This window comes from Pseudophryne corroboree, chromosome 2 (genome assembly GCF_028390025.1).
Source record: "Pseudophryne corroboree isolate aPseCor3 chromosome 2, aPseCor3.hap2, whole genome shotgun sequence".
In the NCBI taxonomy this organism is placed as follows: Eukaryota; Metazoa; Chordata; class Amphibia; order Anura; family Myobatrachidae; genus Pseudophryne; species Pseudophryne corroboree.
In genome coordinates, this window is record NC_086445.1 from 1,030,361,150 (window position 1) to 1,030,376,329 (window position 15,180).

The 15,180-nt window shown below is 47.2% G+C and overlaps 1 pseudogene; it reads right to left on the reverse strand.

Annotated features, from left to right (window-relative positions):
* Nucleotides 1-5,784: 5,784 nt before the first annotated feature.
* Nucleotides 5,785-5,903, reverse strand: LOC135051867 (5S ribosomal RNA; annotated as a pseudogene).
* Nucleotides 5,904-15,180: the final 9,277 nt, after the last annotated feature.

Consider the following 15,180-nt stretch of genomic DNA (forward strand, 5'->3'; position numbering starts at 1 on the left):
ATGCTGCACTGTAATACTATATATACTGCTCACAAAAATGCAACACAGATATGGAATGGATACTTGCAGTGACACAGAGCTGCAAGATACAGCAATGGCCTACTGTGCAACTATATACTGTTAGTCACCTAAATGCTGCACTGTAATCTCCTATATATTTGCCTTAATCTGTGACTCTGTGCCCGTAACGCTGGGCGGAGTCACAGAGCTGGGCGGAGTCAACTGCATCTGCTGCAGGGAGCTACCCCATACCCAGCGCCAGCAGCAGTCAGGTGCAAGACCCTACCTTACAGTATAGGAGGTGAGGATGGCCACTAGCTGCCGGCTGCTGTGCCTGTCCCCCCCCCCCCCCCAATCACCTGTGACAGCGGGCTGTGTGCTGTGCAGTGCGGGTCCCGAAAAGGGGGCGGAGCTACGATGTCACGAAGGGGAGGAGCTACACGGACTAGAGGGGCGGAGCTACACAGGACCAGACAGCTGAACAGTGGTGGAATCAGCATTGCAGTGACGGCCAGCCAGACTTGGTAAGTGGAGGGTGAGAGAGAAATGTGTGTGCGTGTGTGTATATAGTGTGTGTGTGTGTGTGTGTATGTGTGTGTGTGTGTGTGTATATATGGTGGGGTGTGTGTGTTTGTATATATGTGTGAATTGTGTGTGTGTGAGGTATGTCTGTGTGTGCGCACTTTATGGACGCCACTGCTGGGGGGGCCATTACATGCAAGGACGCTACTAATATAGGGGGGGCATTACGTATAAGGACGCTACTAATATAGGGGGGGCATTACGTATAAGGACGCTACTACTATAGGGGGGGCATTACGTATAAGGACGCTACTACTATAGGGGGGGCATTACGTATAAGGACGCTACTACTATAGGGGGGGCATTACGTATAAGGACGCTACTACTATGGGGGGGCATTACGTATAAGGACGCTACTACTATAGGGGGGCATTACGTATAAGGAGGCTACTAATACTGGGGGGCATTACATATAAGGACGCTACTACTGGGAGGGCATTACGTATAAGGACGCTACTACTATGGGGGGCATTACGTATAAGGACGCTACTACTATGGGGGGGCATTACGTATAAGGACGCTACTACTATAGGGGGGGCATTACGTATAAGGACGCTACTACTATAGGGGGGGCATTACGTATAAGGACGCTACTACTATAGGGGGGGCATTACGTATAAGGACGCTACTACTATGGGGGGGCATTACGTATAAGGACGCTACTACTATAGGGGGGCATTACGTATAAGGAGGCTACTAATACTGGGGGGCATTACATATAAGGACGCTACTACTGGGAGGGCATTACGTATAAGGACGCTACTACTATGGGGGGCATTACGTATAAGGACGCTACTACTATGGGGGGGCATTACGTATAAGGACGCTACTACTATAGGGGGGGCATTACGTATAAGGACGCTACTACTATAGGGGGGGCATTACGTATAAGGACGCTACTACTATTGGGGGGCATTATGTATAAGGACGCTACTACTATAGGGGGCATTACGTATAAGGAGGCTACTAATACTGGGGGGCATTACATATAAGGACGCTACTACAGGGAGGGCATTACATGTAAGGATGCTACTACTACTGGGGGGGCATTATGTATAAGGACGGTACTACTACAGGGGTGGCATTACGTATAAGGATGCTACTATTACTGTTGGGAGGCATTACATATAACTGCTACTACTACTGGGGGGCATTACGTATAAGGACGCTACTACTACGGGTGGGGCATTACGTATAAGGATGCTACTATTACTGTTGGGGAGCATTACATATAACTGCTACTACTACTGGGGGGGCATTATGTATAAGGACACTACTACTATTGGGGGGGCATTACGTATATGGACGCTACTACTACGGGTGGGGCATTACGTATAAGGACGCTACTACTACGGGTGGGGCATTACGTATAAGATGAATAAGATTGTGCTACATTGTGGCGTAATTTTAAATGGGGGTACTATTGTGTGGCCATGCCCCTTAGTTGTGAGACCACACCACTTTTCCCGATGCACAACAAAGGAATATGGGAGGGCGCAAAATTCATAGTTTGCAGGGGGGCGCCGAACACCCTAGCACCGGCCCTGGCCACCAGTAGCAAAAGTACACCACGGCCACTGACACTATCTGCAGGGAGGGGAACAGCGCTGATATGGAGGGTACTTGCAGGCAGCGAGTCGCCGCCCGCAGCTCCTCTCCCACCTACACACCATACCTGCCGCCTGACACCCACACCCCAGGGAGAGGGCGCTAGCTCAGGCACCGCTAGATCAGCATCTGCAGCATACACACAAGGGCTGCCATGCTCAGCGGCAAGCGGTGCGGAGCATGTGCAGCGGGACAGCGCCAGGACGGGACACGCACTAATCAACATTGCTGCTGGGCCGGAGCTCCCTCCGTCTGCAGCCTAAGGACGCGCACCGCACCTCTCCAGGGAAACACCATGCCTGCCCGCCCACTGGGCTCCGGACGCTTACCTATGCTCCGCGATCACAGCAGCTGACGCTGCCATGCAGGATGGAGGAATGACGCCCGTCAGACGGGGCGGACAGTGTGCGGCGGAACGGGGCCAGGAAGGAATGCTGACCACGACCCATTGCTGCTGGGTCTGAGCTCCCTCCCTCTGCAGTCACCATCTCACAGCAGCAGCCTGGAGGTTAGTGGCCACCACGACCCGCACATCCTTACCTCACACATACCTCACATATACCTCACATACCTCACACATGAGAGCAAAGGTACACACACTGTGACATCACACCTGTAGCCCACCCCTATATCTGCTAAGTACTCCCCGTCACTATGCCCTGTCACCCTCATCCTGCTCTCTAACTGCCTGTCTGTGTACTGGCCTTCACCCCTCTCACACCATCACCAACCCTCACTAACTACCACAGAGACTATGTGCACTGATATCTGCCCCTCCACCACCTGCAGCGCCCCTGGACCCCTCCCCATCCCCCGCAAACCCCCGCACCTGCACCTCCACCACCCGTGGCACCCCCACCCACTGCGCCTTCGGACCCCCTACCCCACCCGCAGTGTCTTCCAAACCCCTCCCCCATCTGCAGCAGCCCCTCCCCCATCCGCTGCACCCCCGGACCCATCCCCTGCACCCCCACCCCTCCAGCAACCGTAACACTTTCGGTCCCACTACCCCACCCGCAGCACTCACCCCACCACCAACCACTCCACCTCCGGACCTCCTACACCACCTGCTCCTCCACCACCTACAGCCCCTCCCGATCCACCGCACCCTCCCCCCCCTCCCTCCCTCCCCCACCCGCAGCGCCTCCAGGCCCCCTACCTCACCCGCAACACCTGCACCCTTCTCCACCAGCAGCGCCTCCGGAACCCCTCCCCCATCCGCAGCAGCCCCTCACCCGCCTCCCCCACCCACAGCACCCCCACCCCTCCCGCATCCCCTGACCCCCTCCCCATCCGCTGAACCCCCGCACTCACCCCTCCCCCATCCGCTGCACCCACTGACCCATCCCCTACACCCCCACCTCTCCAGCAACCGCATCACCTTCGGACCCACTACCCCACCCTCAGTACCCACCCCTCCACCACCCACTGCACCTCCGGACCTCCTACACCACCCGCTCCTCCACCACCTGCAGCCCCTCCCCATCCACCGCACCCCCACCCGCAGCGCCTCCAGGCCCCCTACCTCACCCGCAACACCTGCACCCTTCCACCCTGCAGCGCCTCCGGAACCCCTCCCTCATCCGCAACATCCCCTCACCCCCCTCTCCCCCACCCACAGCACCTCACCTCTCCCACACTCCCGGACCACCTCCACCATCCGCTGCACCCCCGCACCCACCAGCGCACACACCCCTCCACCACCTGCAGCACCTCCAGACCCCCTCCCCCATCCACCGCAAATCCACACACCTGTCCCTCCACCACCCGTGACACCCCCACCCACAGCGCCTACGGACCCCACACCTCAACACACACGGACCCTCCCTCCTCCGGACCCCTAACCCCATTCACTGCACCCCCCCCTCTCCCACCCGCAACGCCTCCACACCTCCTACCCACCCGCCACACCCTTTCCCACCCGCAGTACCTCTGGAACCCCTCCCCCATCCAGCCCAGCATCTGCCCCTCCCCCACCTGCCCCTCCCCCACACACAACGCCCCCCCGGCCCCCTCCCCCGGTACCCACCCGCGGCACCTCCAGACCCCCTATGCCACCCGCCCCTCCACCACCTACATCACCTCCGGACCCCCTCCCCCATCCGCCACACCCCGCATCTGGCTCTCCCCCGCCCGCTGCACCTTTGGATCCCCTACCCCACCCACGCAGCAGGCCCTTCCCAATCCGCATCGCCTACACCATTCGCAACAGCACCGCACCCGCCACTTCCCCACCCACGTTACCCCCGCATCCACCCCTCCCCCACCCACCGCGCCCCCTGGACATCTCTCCCATCCACTGCACACCCGCACCCACCCCTTCCCCATCTGCAGCGCCTTCGGAACCCCTCCTTCATCCGCAACAGCCCTGCAGCTGCCATCCCCCACCTGCGACACCCCTGCTCCTACCCCACTCACAGCTCCTTCATACCCCCTCCCCCATCCGCGGTCCCCACTCCCCAAACCCCTTCCTGTTGCAAGGGACTACGCCCCCTTCACCATCGGAAGGCCTTTCATTGTGCAATATTCAAACACTAACAAAACTAGGAATGCAGGGAATATTCCATATATTGAACCCCACAAAGGCGTGCAGGGGTTAAAGGGGCGTAGCCCCTTCCGACGGTGTGAAGAGCGCCCGTAGGGCGCGATGAAGCACCTAGTACTATATATACTGCTCACAAAAATGCCACACAGAAATGGAATGGATACTTGCAGTGACACAGAGCTGCAAGATACAGCAATGGCCTACTGTACTGTACAACTATATTCTGTTAGTCACCTAAATGCTGCATTGTAATACTATATATACTGCTCACAAAAATGCCGCACAGATATGGAATGGATACTTGCAGTGACAGAGCTATGTTTGAAGAAGGAAAGAGAGACTCTGTGTTGGGGCACGCTTAAATAAAACTTAACTTTTAATTAGAATAGGATAAGAAAGTAACACATTGACAGACACACATACATATATATATAGTCCTAAGAGAGGAGGACAATAAGAATCTGAACCTCTCTCTACTTTTATCATAGGAATCTGAGAGTAGATTCTGACGAATTAAGAAATTACAAATAAGAATAAAACATTCTCAGTTATATCATAAGAATCTGAGAGTAGATTCTGACGAATTAAAAAATTACAAATAAGAATGAAACATTCTCAATTAATGTAACAGATGAGGTGACAGTGACACCTTAGATGAAAATATAAGAGATTATTTTCTACATAAAGGGAGAAAAATTTCAAATATAGGTCACAATGGCATTTGATATGGCAATAATTTTTTGGATAAATTAGAAACATGGGTCCATTGACCAATGCCAATTGTGCTGAATGTATCCTGGTATCCTTACGTGAGGTGAACTGCTAATTGTGGGTTTCTGATCAATGTGTAGAATAATAGATGCAAGATGTATAAATACTCCGACACTTCGATTTTGCTTAAACGGATAGCAATCTAAGAATATTAACAGGTAGGTGATAGATTTGACTAGTCTGAGATCAGACAATTTAAGAGAGGAAAAAAGGTATGAAAATCAGTAGGGTCAAAGGTTGCTCCAACACCTCTGCTTTTCACATAAGGATATAGATATCTATTACTGCACCTGAGATTCCCTAGTAGTCTCCCATCTAGGTACTATTCAGGCTCCTCACTGCTTAGCTTCCAAGATCAGGCAAGGTTGGGCGTAACCAGAGAGATATGGCAGTAATATCACATAGATTGTGAATGAGAGAGTGTATGGTTATTGGCACATACCAAAAGAGTACTTTTGCTATCCATTGAGATGCACAGTCTGTCTGTAATTGTTGTATAACCGAAATTCATATGACTGGCATTTTGTATAAATAAGTACTGAATAAGTGAGGTATAGGAAACAATTAAGTACAGGGCCCGCCCCTTGTTATCCACCGCACCATAAATTTAATGGGCAGTGGATGGGAGAGGTGGGTTACCTGGACTTGTAGAAAATTAAGTGTGGAATTACACAGGTATCTTAAAGTTTCTTTATATAATCAAGTTTCTAAAATAAGGATCCCATAATCATAAAAGAATTTTTACTGATATTGAAGATATGAAAAAGGAGGATTGAATATTAATAATAAAGTATGTTAATAAATTATCGCACTGGTTAATGCATAACAAAACAAACTGACAGAAAAAGATAATTTAGCAGTTTACCTGATGGTAGATCAAATAAATATCAAAATTAATATGGATAATACGATACCAAGAAAGTCGGTGGGCTGAACCGTGCACTGTTCAGCACCACATAACACAGACGGCCGTTTCACCTGGGGTGGCTTGTTCACTGTGTGAGATGATAGTGGAAAGCTATCTATTTAAAGCCAAAAGGGGGGAGTGGTCTCGTTTAAGGACCAATCACAAGAAGGTATGTATACATCATGTGATGTGCATGCCATATTATATGCCTCATTTCCGGTTTCAAAAGGGCGGAAGTGATGTGATATTATGTCATGTGGTAAAATTAATATGTCTGCAGCGATTCAAAATTAGGACCAAGGTACACTTGTTTGAGGCAACTCAATATTATCACCTACGTAGGATCACTGGAATCAGATTAAGGGTCCCGTGACCGGAGGCCTATTCTCGAGAGACTGACGATGACGCGAATGCTGTAATGACGCGTCACTTCCGGTTACGAAACCCAGAAGTGGCGCGTGTCCGTCTGATTTAGATTGTATATGAGGCTAAGTAGGTAGTCATAGTGGGTTGGATTATTCATACAGGAGTGGAGTGGGTAATGGGGAATACCTATTATGTGACCAGAGTGGATCTATTAAACTCGGAGTACTGATTCCGTGACCGGAAGTGGCGTCTCGGCGCGTCATTTCCGCTTGTGTTGGGGAATGATTGCAGGGAGTGTGGACCAACAAAACTACCTCACTTCCTGTTTGGTAGTCATGGTGATGGGACCACAACCTGAGTATTTTCTCCGTGACCGGAGGTTCCCTAATCATATGTTTAATACTGCTCACAGTTAATATGAGGGGCGTATGATAGTGAAGTCAGGTCACTTTCCATTGGAGAAGGGAGCGCTAGATGCTGCTTCAACCTCAATGTAAATCACATATATATTAAATTTTTGAAAAAATAATAAAAAAATAAATAAAGTAAATAAATAAACTATTAATTATAAACCAATTAAGATAGATAAAGGTTTGTGTGACATTGGCATGTATTAATAATGTCATGGTAAGTCCTCATTGAATGATGTCTTCACTTTATGGTCTAACTGGGCGGGGTTTATGTTTCAGAAAACAAAAGTAAATTAATACATAAAAATTAGGATTAGAATGAATATATGGACGCAAACTTAGATGCTGCGGTTTATTGGACTGGTATGATTACTTGACATTAAATTAAGCAAAGATATCATGCCAGATACTAATTAAAAAAATTAAAAAAATTACAAAGAGATCATATTGGTATAGATTTAATTCCTAAATACTGGTAGTATGAATGAGGAAATAAATTGATTATTTTCTTTTTTCTTTTTTCTTTTTTATCTTGAGGTGAAATATTATCTCTGATTGTATAGTGACAAGATGAATTGAAAGTTGAAAAGGGATGGTAAGGGAAAGGGTAATTATGAGAGTGACATAAGATGGATAGGTGAGGGATGTAGTGATAAGTGATGTGAGGCCAGGGGGGATTTGTTGAGGGGGGGGGGGGGAGGGGGGTTGGGATAGTGAGTTGGTAAAGAGAAGAAAGACTGAAGAAGTAGTGTTGAAGGGGGAAAGTAAAATGAATGGGCCAGGGAGGGGGACTTTGGTTAGAGTATAAAATTATAATGTGAAACGATGTGAGATAATGGTGTGAATGAGAAAAAAATCTGAAATAACGTGTATAATTGTATGGCAAATGAAGAAAGTTAGAAAATAAGTACGAAGTGAATTAGAGAATTTTTTAGAGAATTTTTTATGATTTATGAATCCTTAGTGATATGTGGATTGATAAAAATCACATAAAGACTCCATAATTAATGTGTTCATTCATACCCTTGGGTGCAAGGCAGTCCAGTTTAAACGTCTATTCGGATTCATGTTTCAATAGTTCTTGCATCAGGTCTCCTCCACGTATTCCTAAATTGATTCTTTCTAATCCGAAGGCTTTTAATTCTTTAGGATTGCCATGATGATGATTTAGGAAGTGGCGTGCTACTGACGTCAGTTTTTTAATTTTTTGCATGTCAGATGGTGCATTTCTTATGGAACCTACATGTTCCAAAATGCGTTGTTTAAGGGCTCTGGTAGTGATGCCCACATATTTCATGTCACAACTGCATGATATGCAATATATGACCCCAACTGCGTTGCAGTTAATGAACTGATTGATTGTTAGTCACCAAAATGCTGCACTATAATACTATATATACTGCTCACAAAAATGCTGCACAGATATGGAATGGATACTTGCAGTGACACAGAGCTGCAAGATACAGCAATGGCCTACTGTACAACTATATACTTTTAGTCACCTAAATGCTGCACTGTAATTAGAGATGAGCGGGTTCGGTTCCTCGGAATCCGAACCCGCCCGAACTTCAGGTTTTTTTACACGGGTCCGAGCAACTCGGATCTTCCCGCCTTGCTCGGTTAACCCGAGCGCGCCCGAACGTCATCATCACGCTGTCGGATTCTCGCGAGGCTCGGATTCTATCGCGAGACTCGGATTCTATATAAGGAGCCGCGCGTCGCCGCCATTTTTCACACGTGCATTGAGATTCATAGGGAGAGGACGTGGCTGGCGTCCTCTCCGTTTATAGAGATTCGAGAAGAGAGTGAGACAGAGAGAGAGACACAGTAGTAATTTGGGGAGCATTAGGAGGAGTACTACTACTACTAGTACTTGCTGAAGTGATAGAGAGAGATAGTGTGACTGTATTATCTGACTTGTGGGGGAGACACTGACAGTGGGGAGCAGTTAGAGTCTGAGAGCAGGACTCAGGACTCAGGAGAACATATAACGTACAGTGCACACTTTTGCTGCCAGAGTGCCAGCCACACTGCCATTGTTTGTGACCACACTGACCACCAGTATAATATATATTGTGATTGTCTGCTTAGGACTCAGGAGTACTACTTGCAAGTTGCTGATAGTGTGACCAGTGACCTGACCACCAGTTTAATAATCACCACCAGTTTATGAGTTTAATATATATTATATATATATATATATAATTGTATATAATATATATATAATATTGTATACCACCTAGCACCTACCCGTGTTTTTTTCTTTTTTTCTTTCTTCTTTATACATACTACTATAGTAGCTTACTGTAGCAGTCTGCGGTGCTGCTGAGCTGACAGTGTCCAGCAGGTCCGTCATCAGTCATTACATAATAAATATATAATATATATACCTGTCCGGCTGCAGTACTAGTGATATTATATATACATATATATTGATTTCATCTCATTATCATCCAGTCTATATTATCAGCAGACACAGTACGTTAGTCCACGGCTGTAGCTACCTCTGTGTCGGCACTCGGCAGTCCATCCATAATTGTATACCACCTACCCGTGGTTGTTTTTTTTTTCTTTCTTCTTTATACATACTACTATAGTAGCTTACTGTAGCAGTCTGCGGTGCTGCTGAGCTGACAGTGTCCAGCAGGTCCGTCATCAGTCATTACATAATAAATATATAATATATACCTGTCCGGCTGCAGTACTAGTGATATTATATATACATATATATTGATTTCATCTCATTATCATCCAGTCTATATTATCAGCAGACACAGTACGTTAGTCCACGGCTGTAGCTACCTCTGTGTCGGCACTCGGCAGTCCATCCATAATTGTATACCACCTACCCGTGGTTGTTTTTTTTTTCTTTCTTCTTTATACATACTACTATAGTAGCTTACTGTAGCAGTCTGCGGTGCTGCTGAGCTGACAGTGTCCAGCAGGTCCGTCATCAGTCATTACATAATAAATATATATACCTGTCCGGCTGCAGTACTAGTGATATTATATATACATATATATTGATTTCATCTCATTTTCATCCAGTCTATATTATCAGCAGACACAGTACGTTAGTCCACGGCTGTAGCTACCTCTGTGTCGGCACTCGGCAGTCCATCCATAATTGTATACCACCTACCCGTGGTTGTTTTTTTTTTCTTTCTTCTTTATACATACTACTATAGTAGCTTACTGTAGCAGTCTGCGGTGCTGCTGAGCTGACAGTGTCCAGCAGGTCCGTCATCAGTCATTACATAATAAATATATAATATATACCTGTCCGGCTGCAGTACTAGTGATATTATATATACATATATATTGATTTCATCTCATTATCATCCAGTCTATATTATCAGCAGACACAGTACGTTAGTCCACGGCTGTAGCTACCTCTGTGTCGGCACTCGGCAGTCCATCCATAATTGTATACCACCTACCCGTGGTTGTTTTTTTTTTCTTTCTTCTTTATACATACTACTATAGTAGCTTACTGTAGCAGTCTGCGGTGCTGCTGAGCTGACAGTGTCCAGCAGGTCCGTCATCAGTCATTACATAATAAATATATAATATATACCTGTCCGGCTGCAGTACTAGTGATATTATATATACATATATATTGATTTCATCTCATTATCATCCAGTCTATATTATCAGCAGACACAGTACGTTAGTCCACGGCTGTAGCTACCTCTGTGTCGGCACTCGGCAGTCCATCCATAATTGTATACCACCTACCCGTGGTTGTTTTTTTTTTCTTTCTTCTTTATACATACTACTATAGTAGCTTACTGTAGCAGTCTGCGGTGCTGCTGAGCTGACAGTGTCCAGCAGGTCCGTCATCAGTCATTACATAATAAATATATAATATATACCTGTCCGGCTGCAGTACTAGTGATATTATATATACATATATATTGATTTCATCTCATTATCATCCAGTCTATATTATCAGCAGACACAGTACGTTAGTCCACGGCTGTAGCTACCTCTGTGTCGGCACTCGGCAGTCCATCCATAATTGTATACCACCTACCCGTGGTTGTTTTTTTTTTCTTTCTTCTTTATACATACTACTATAGTAGCTTACTGTAGCAGTCTGCGGTGCTGCTGAGCTGACAGTGTCCAGCAGGTCCGTCATCAGTCATTACATAATAAATATATATACCTGTCCGGCTGCAGTACTAGTGATATTATATATACATATATATTGATTTCATCTCATTATCATCCAGTCTATATTATCAGCAGACACAGTACGGTAGTCCACGGCTGTAGCTACCTCTGTGTCGGCACTCGGCAGTCCATCCATAATTGTATACCACCTACCCGTGGTTGTTTTTTTTTCTTTCTTCTTTATACATACTACTATAGTAGCTTACTGTAGCAGTCTGCGGTGCTGCTGAGCTGACAGTGTCCAGCAGGTCCGTCATCAGTCATTGCATAATAAATATATATACCTGTCCGGCTGCAGTACTAGTGATATTATATATACATATATATTGATTTCATCTCATTATCATCCAGTCTATATTATCAGCAGACACAGTACGGTAGTCCACGGCTGTAGCTACCTCTGTGTCGGCACTCGGCAGTCCATCCATAATTGTATACCACCTACCCGTGGTTGTTGTTTTTTTCTTTCTTCTTTATACATACTACTATAGTAGCTTACTGTAGCAGTCTGCGGTGCTGCTGAGCTGACAGTGTCCAGCAGGTCCGTCATCAGTCATTACATAATAAATATATAATATATACCTGTCCGGCTGCAGTACTAGTGATATTATATATACATATATATTGATTTCATCTCATTATCATCCAGTCTATATTAGCAGCAGACACAGTACGGTAGTCCACGGCTGTAGCTACCTCTGTGTCGGCACTCGGCAGTCCATCCATAAGTATACTAGTATCCATCCATCTCCATTGTTTACCTGAGGTGCCTTTTAGTTGTGCCTATTAAAATATGGAGAACAAAAATGTTGAGGTTCCAAAATTAGGGAAACATCAAGATCCACTTCCACCTCGTGCTGAAGCTGCTGCCACTAGTCATGGCCGAGACGATGAAATGCCAGCAACGTCGTCTGCCAAGGCCGATGCCCAATGTCATAGTACAGAGCATGTAAAATCCAAAACACCAAATATCAGTAAAAAAAGGACTCCAAAACCTAAAATAAAATTGTCGGAGGAGAAGCGTAAACTTGCCAATATGCCATTTACCACACGGAGTGGCAAGGAACGGCTGAGGCCCTGGCCTATGTTCATGGCTAGTGGTTCAGCTTCACATGAGGATGGAAGCACTCAGCCTCTCGCTAGAAAAATGAAAAGACTCAAGCTGGCAAAAGCACCGCAAAGAACTGTGCGTTCTTCGAAATCCCAAATCCACAAGGGGAGTCCAATTGTGTCGGTTGCGATGCCTGACCTTCCCAACACTGGACGTGAAGAGCATGCGCCTTCCACCATTTGCACGCCCCCTGCAAGTGCTGGAAGGAGCACCCGCAGTCCAGTTCCTGACAGTCAGATTGAAGATGTCAGTGTTGAAGTACACCAGGATGAGGAGGATATGGGTGTTGCTGGCGCTGGGGAGGAAATTGACCAGGAGGATTCTGATGGTGAGGTGGTTTGTTTAAGTCAGGCACCCGGGGAGACACCTGTTGTCCGTGGGAGGAATATGGCCATTGACATGCCTGGTGAAAATACCAAAAAAATCAGCTCTTCGGTGTGGAAGTATTTCAACAGAAATGCGGACAACAGGTGTCAAGCCGTGTGTTGCCTTTGTCAAGCTGTAATAAGTAGGGGTAAGGACGTTAATCACCTCGGAACATCCTCCCTTATACGTCACCTGCAGCGCATTCATAATAAGTCAGTGACAAGTTCAAAAACTTTGGGTGACAGCGGAAGCAGTCCACTGACCAGTAAATCCCTTCCTCTTGTAACCAAGCTCACGCAAACCACCCCACCAACTCCCTCAGTGTCAATTTCCTCCTTACCCAGGAATGCCAATAGTCCTGCAGGCCATGTCACTGGCAATTCTGACGAGTCCTCTCCTGCCTGGGATTCCTCCGATGCATCCTTGAGTGTAATGCCTACTGCTGCTGGCGCTGCTGTTGTTGCTGCTGGGAGTCGATCGTCATCCCAGAGGGGAAGTCGTAAGCCCACTTGTACTACTTCCAGTAAGCAATTGACTGTCCAACAGTCCTTTGCGAGGAAGATGAAATATCACAGCAGTCATCCTGCTGCAAAGCGGATAACTGAGGCCTTGACAACTATGTTGGTGTTAGACGTGCGTCCGGTATCCGCCGTTAGTTCACAGGGAACTAGACAATTTATTGAGGCAGTGTGCCCCCGTTACCAAATACCATCTAGGTTCCACTTCTCTAGGCAGGCGATACCGAGAATGTACACGGACATCAGAAAAAGACTCACCAGTGTCCTAAAAAATGCAGTTGTACCCAATGTCCACTTAACCACGGACATGTGGACAAGTGGAGCAGGGCAGGGTCAGGACTATATGACTGTGACAGCCCACTGGGTAGATGTATGGACTCCCGCCGCAAGAACAGCAGCGGCGGCACCAGTAGCAGCATCTCGCAAACGCCAACTCTTTCCTAGGCAGGCTACGCTTTGTATCACCGCTTTCCAGAATACGCACACAGCTGAAAACCTTTTACGGCAACTGAGGAAGATCATCGCGGAATGGCTTACCCCAATTGGACTCTCCTGTGGATTTGTGGCATCGGACAACGCCGTCAATATTGTGTGTGCATTAAATATGGGCAAATTCCAGCACGTCCCATGTTTTGCACATACCTTGAATTTGGTGGTGCAGAATTTTTTAAAAAACGACAGGGGTGTGCAAGAGATGCTGTCGGTGGCCAGAAGAATTGCGGGACACTTTCGGCGTACAGGCACCACGTACAGAAGACTGGAGCACCACCAAAAACAACTGAACCTGCCCTGCCATCATCTGAAGCAAGAAGTGGTAACGAGGTGGAATTCAACCCTCTATATGCTTCAGAGGTTGGAGGAGCAGCAAAAGGCCATTCAAGCCTATACAATTCAGCACGATATAGGAGGTGGAATGCACCTGTCTCAAGCGCAGTGGAGAATGATTTCAACATTGTGCAAGGTTCTGATGCCCTTTGAACTTGCCACACGTGAAGTCAGTTCAGACACTGCCAGCCTGAGTCAGGTCATTCCCCTCATCAGGCTTTTGCAGAAGAAGCTGGAGACATTGAAGGAGGAGCTAACACGGAGCGATTCCGCTAGGCATGTGGGACTTGTGGATGGAGCCCTTAATTCGCTTAACAAGGATTCACGGGTGGTCAATCTGTTGAAATCAGAGCACTATATTTTGGCCACCATGCTCGATCCTAGATTTAAAGCCTACCTTGGATCTCTCTTTCCGGCAGACACAAGTCTGCTGGGGTTCAAAGACCTGCTGGTGAGAAAATTGTCAAGTCAAGCGGAACGCGACCTGTCAACATCTCCTCCTTCACATTCTCCCGCAACTGGGGGTGCGAGGAAAAGGCTCAGAATTCCGAGCCCACCCGCTGGCGGTGATGCAGGGCAGTCTGGAGCGACTGCTGATGCTGACATCTGGTCCGGACTGAAGGACCTGACAACGATTACGGACATGTCGTCTACTGTCACTGCATATGATTCTCTCACCATTGAAAGAATGGTGGAGGATTATATGAGTGACCGCATCCAAGTAGGCACGTCACACAGTCCGTACGTATACTGGCAGGAAAAAGAGGCAATTTGGAGGCCCTTGCACAAACTGGCCTTATTCTACCTAAGTTGCCCTCCCACAAGTGTGTACTCCGAAAGAGTGTTTAGTGCCGCCGCTCACCTTGTCAGCAATCGGCGTACGAGGTTACATCCAGAAAATGTGGAGAAGATGATGTTCATTAAAATGAATTATAATCAATTCCTCCGTGGAGACATTGACCAGCAGCAATTGCCTCCACAAAGTACACAGGGAG